Genomic DNA, 5,735 nt, shown 5'->3' with positions numbered 1-5,735 from the left:
AATGGTGAAAAATGGAAACGATTTAAACAAACATCAAAAACCACTAGCTAAATAAGTTATGATATGTATGCTGTAGAATACAATGCAGCTATTCAAAATAATAACATGGATTTATTATCAGGAAAAATGTTAGCAAAATATTATCACAGAAAAGATTATAAAACAATATGGATAACATGACAGCATTTCTGGGAGAAAAAAAATGTGTATCTGTGCATGTAGAAAAAAGACTATAAAGTATGCACCAAGCACTAATAGTGATTATCTCTGGTATAAGGGCATTATAAAAAACTTTCACCTATGACTACATATAACCTTAGTATATGTATATTTATTGCAATGAACATGTATTGCTTTTATAAAGAAAAAAAACACAAAACAAAAAAGATATTTCTAGTAGGGGAAAAATAGCAAACCAGAGGAAGAAAATGAGAAAAGAATCTAAATATCAAGAAATAAACCAAAGCAGAAGGAAGAATGGAGAAGAATGTGTGTCTATATGTGTGCCTATAATAAAAATAGACTGTCCAGAACTGTGTGACATAATTTTTAAATAAGTATTCTTGAAACAGAAGGGAAAACACTCCAAGAAAACTCTAGGTACTACACCATGTCAGAACACTTTGGAATTGGGGTAACAGAGGAGGAGGAAAGTGAGGAAGTAAAGATACTGTAAAAGTCTGATCCTATTTGTTTGGGGAGAAGAATGAGGAAAGTAGTGTCAGGGTAGGAAAAAGTGCATCTTTATGGAGGAAGTATTAACTGTCTTGTTTATAAACAATAGTAGAGTCATATGTAACAATTAAAAGAGCAGAGAAAGATAACCACTGATAAACTAATAAATACTACAGCACTTCCAAATTATTATTTCAATTCAATGACATAAATATACAAATAAACTGTAAATTTCTTCTTATATCTGTGAATTACACTTCAACATAATACCATAATATGTATTCACTCTATACTAAACACATGTGGAGAGGTATGAAATTTTCTCTTTTATCTTATCCCATGAGGTAAATCTACTACTTTAGTCGTTTGTTTTAGTTAATGTCCAAAGGGAAGCTCAATATGAAAATGAAGAAATTAATGAAAATTCTCTTTTGTTTGGGATCTTGTCGCTCTTGATACTGAATGTTGAGGTGAAAAGTCTATAATTTATAAAAACAGAGCTAAAAGTATTATTTTCCTTATTGTAGATTGACCACTTATCATTTTCAATTCTTTCCATTTACTTCCAAGAAACATTTTAGACTAATACATTTGTCATATAAGTGGGTGTGATAGGGTGAAAAAAAAAGGAACTCCAAAGATATATTCACTTCCTAACCCCTAAAATCTGTGAATATCAACTTATATAGCAAAAGATATGATTAAGTTAAGGACCTTGAGAGAAGGAGCTTATTTTGGATTATACAAGTAGGCCTTCAATGCAGTTACATGCTTAAAATATAGAGGGAGTTTTTGCAGAGACAGGTAGGAGAGCAAGGGAAGGGAAAGGGGGGATGGAGAGAGGAGAGGAGGAGTGTGAAGGAAGCAGAAATTGGAAAGATAAGGCCACAAACTGAGAAATACCCGCAGCTAGTAGAAGCTGGAAGAGGCAAGAAACTGATCCTCTTGTAAAGCCTCTGGAAAGAGCATAGCACCTTAATTCAGATTTGCGGCATCCAGAATTGTGAGAGAATAAATTTCTGTTGTTTTAAGCCATTCAGTTTGCGGCAATTTGTTACAGCAGCCACAGGAAACTAATACTGTAAGCATTTTGGGAACTTCATGAAAACTATCTATTGCCTTCTATAGACTAACTTATTGAGAAAACAGTGGTTCACAGAACAAGAAGGCCAACCTCAAAAGTACCTATTGCTTAGAAAGTTTCAAGAGACCTAAACAGAACACCAAAGGATTATGAGACCAAAACAAGATGGAAAGTGAGACATCATTTATATAGAGGTTCAAACGAATAGATTAAATGAATTGCTTCCCACAAGAGAGGAACTAACACATGCTGAGAATTTACTAATAAGCCAGGCTATTATGTAAGGAATAGTTATTCTTAATCTCATTTAATCTCCACAACTACTCTATATGATAAGTATATTCAAAAAGAAAACGGTAGCCTAAAATCATGTGGTTAATGCAATAATTTAAACTCAAATTATCTCACATCCTTGCTGTTTTTACTATTTTGTTTGCTTCCATGAAGCTTAGCTTGAGAAGCATCACGGCCCTGAAACATCATTATAATGACACTATATCCCTCTTCTTTGAGAATCACTCCCATCTCCCATCTACTTTCGAGAGTGAACACTTTGCTTTTGTCTACCTCACAATTTTAACAAGGTTTAGTTTAATAAGGAGGTATTTGGCAGTGGAGAATGGGAAACAGAAAAAGCCATGGTCGGAACAAACAGAAAAGAAAATGGAGAAAATAAATACAAGTTATTACAATACAAAGAACTATCAATCATTGGTAAATATGAACTTTCAGAGTCCATGAAAAGGATTGGTAAAGATAAAAAGGTAGAAAGGAGAAAGGAGATAAGAGAGGTAGAAAGAAAATTTAACTAAATGAAGGGTAAAATTAAATATTAAAATTCAAAAAAATCAATTCAGCCTAAATTATAATAACTATAATTACAAACTCTCATATTAATTTCACCAAAACCTAGGAATAATAGAGAAGGTAATAACAGATAAAATACAAAACAGTAAAAAAGGGAGGATTAAAATTCCATAGTTTGAAGAAGCTGAGAAAAATAATCTGTTAAGGAAAACATGCACACATTTCTCAGCCCCTTAATTTTTTCCAAATCTACTCCCACTGTCTGCCTATGTAATTCCCTGCCAGAGCTTTGCAGCTGGTCCCCACTGGGGCTTAAGCAGACTCCTCTCTGTGTTTCCATTTAAAAATCTTTATTTCAATAGGTGGGCCTAGAGCATCTGCACTTCCAAAATTACCACACAACTGATCCAAAATGATTGAAACAAAATTGGCTTCAAAAATTGCCCTTAGGCTGAAAAGAAGATGAAGGCTAACATTTCAGACCTAAAGAAACATTTACCACAATTCTGTGGTCTGTAATAGACTTCTGTGGTCGTAATAGAAATGTTGACAGCTTGTTAATTATAGAAATGCTAGTGAGCATCACTGTTATTCTTTTGAAAGCCCTGACAAAAGAATTTAAAGGGGTTTTGTTTTGTTTTGTTTTTTTACTTAAACCAAGCCTTACAGAATCTCAAGTCCAATCTCTCTTCCCCAAGAGGCTGGATTCAGTTCCATTGTCCTGCTAATACATAGTGTTATGGCTCAGAGAAAGGTCTTCAGTAAACTCAGGCTCCAACTCCCACCCCCACCCAAAGAAGACAACTGAAGTTTCAGAGCCACATTTGAGATTTAAGGACTTTTTAAGGCTTGCAAAGGTACACCACTTGAAAAAACCCAGAAAAGTTTAAATCTCTCGGAGATCCATGAACTAGAGTGCACCAAACTCTGAAAGTCACAGGAACAGGAAACAGCATAGAACTTTACACACAGTCACCAACAAATATTTATGTGTGATTCAAATCCTCTGCACTCAAACTCAACTAGAATTATACCATCTTCCTTGATAGGGAAATCAAGGTGTATAATGGACAGAAGTTTGAATCAGTGTTTTAAATCTCTCTCTGCTACTAACTAGTTGTGCAATATGAGTAATCATTTAACCTCTTTGGTCTTCATATTTTATTCATTCGTAAAATGGAGAAGGCCTGAGCAATAACCTTCAACCATTGTTGTTTATCTCAGCAAATATTCAAAGAACATAGATTGGAACATGATAGAAATAAAATCCCACTTTTCCTAGAGACATTTTTAAATTTTTAAGTATTCTGTCACTATAGGTATCATTCACAGTAAATTTTAAAAAGAAACAAAATTACAGTGGGTTCTTAGGTACCAATTTTGTTGCTGTGGCCTAGATCTAACGTAAAATTAAAAGGGCACTGATCCTTTTAAAGTGCTTCAACTTTAGAATAAACAAAATTTTAGCAGGTGTTAGTAATGTCTTTGCCTTCTTGATTATTCGAAATCCTTTGAAGCAGGGTCTTAATAGTGGCACTATTAACATTTTGTTGTGGGGGGCTCTCCTCTTCATTGTTAAGATGTTTAGCAGTATCTCTGGCCTACACCCATTAGATGCCAGTTGTGACAACCAAAAATAGCTTCATTGTTAAATGTCCCCTGGAAAGGGAAAGTAAAATTGCCCTTTGTGCTGAGATTTTCTGCTTTGAAAGTAAGATGCCATGTAAATGTATTTTTTATAACACAATTTTTAGAAAGTATTTTCTGCTTACCAAATGGATCAACTCAGAGAATTTAAGGTATTTATTAGAGGCTAATACATCTATTTGATTTTACAGCATTTAGAAGGGAATTATTATTTACTATACATATAATATATGTAATTAATACATAGATATGACACATAAAATTTATTGTGATAATGTTTGGCTCATCTCAGAGGACATAAAAACCTTATACTTTTTCACTTCATTGAACTTTAAGGTTTCTGTGTGTATTTTAGAAAGATACTTTGGATTTGAAAATGCTCAAAAATAATCTGCTGGTGAAAAAAAAATGTTCTAGTAGAGAACAATGAATTAATCATTCTTTCAGCCATTCAACTAATATTTCGTTACTGATAATAAAGTGTCTATAAGTGACACACTGGTTACATTTTTAAGCATTAATCCTTCACACAGGAACCCACCAATTGATATATAGCCCTAAACAAGCTATCCTATGGCATAGCTAGCCCTGTGCAGATTTAAGCTGTCCCAACAGAAGCAAAAGAGAGAGACAAAGTGAATTTAAGACCATAGTTTAAACAAGGATTTTGACTTTACTATACTCTTTGACTTAAATACAAATTCTCATCCAAATATCTAGGAGCAACCACAATCAAGAGGTCAAAACAGAGTTGCATAGTCAGCCTAACATTTTTTAAAACCATTACTGCTAATTAATCATATTTTCAAATGGTACATTTTCCCACATTAAAACTTATAAAAATTTCCTCCACTTAATAAAAGCAATTTTACATCATTAAAAAAATGGCTGGTGAACAATTTTGCAAATTACAACAAAAATATCCTAATCTCTTAAAATTCTATCAGTATTTGAATTGTAATATTTTCTTGCCAGTTAATTTTACATTGCCAGTAAATCTACAAAACATTTCTCAAATGCTGTTTGTTCTCAGGAATATACAATAAAGAGGCATCTCTGTTCTTTGTTACAAGGTGTATACCCATAGGGGTAGAATGCATGAAATACAGTAATCTACCTTAGGAGCTTATCAGGATAGTTAGTACTTTAAAACTAGGATATTGAATTAATTCCACAATCTGAAGATCGGGACTATCAAATACATAAACAAATATACCTATATTTATGCATATAACATCATCTGAAAATCACAATATTAAATTCATTAGTAAATGTTTGAGATTGTGAAATTTAAATACTGTAATTCCAAAAAGAGTAAAATACCTTTTTTTTATTTTCTAGATTAAAAAAAAAATTATTCTTAACACACAGCTTTGAGGCCCAGGAAAAGGAAACCAAGATTTTACCCCCCAAAGTCAAAATGGACATACACAAAAGGCTGGAACCTCATTGTCTTCCAGCTTGTGACTCTTACATGCCGCACAAATGTCTTTATCCAGGAATTCAGATATTTTCAATTACT

Source organism: Pteropus vampyrus, unplaced genomic scaffold, assembly GCF_000151845.1.
Source record: "Pteropus vampyrus isolate Shadow unplaced genomic scaffold, Pvam_2.0 Scaffold15, whole genome shotgun sequence".
NCBI classification, from domain to species: domain Eukaryota; kingdom Metazoa; phylum Chordata; class Mammalia; order Chiroptera; family Pteropodidae; genus Pteropus; species Pteropus vampyrus.
The sequence above is the reverse complement of the archived record's forward strand: the minus strand, read 5'-3'. Positions refer to the sequence as shown.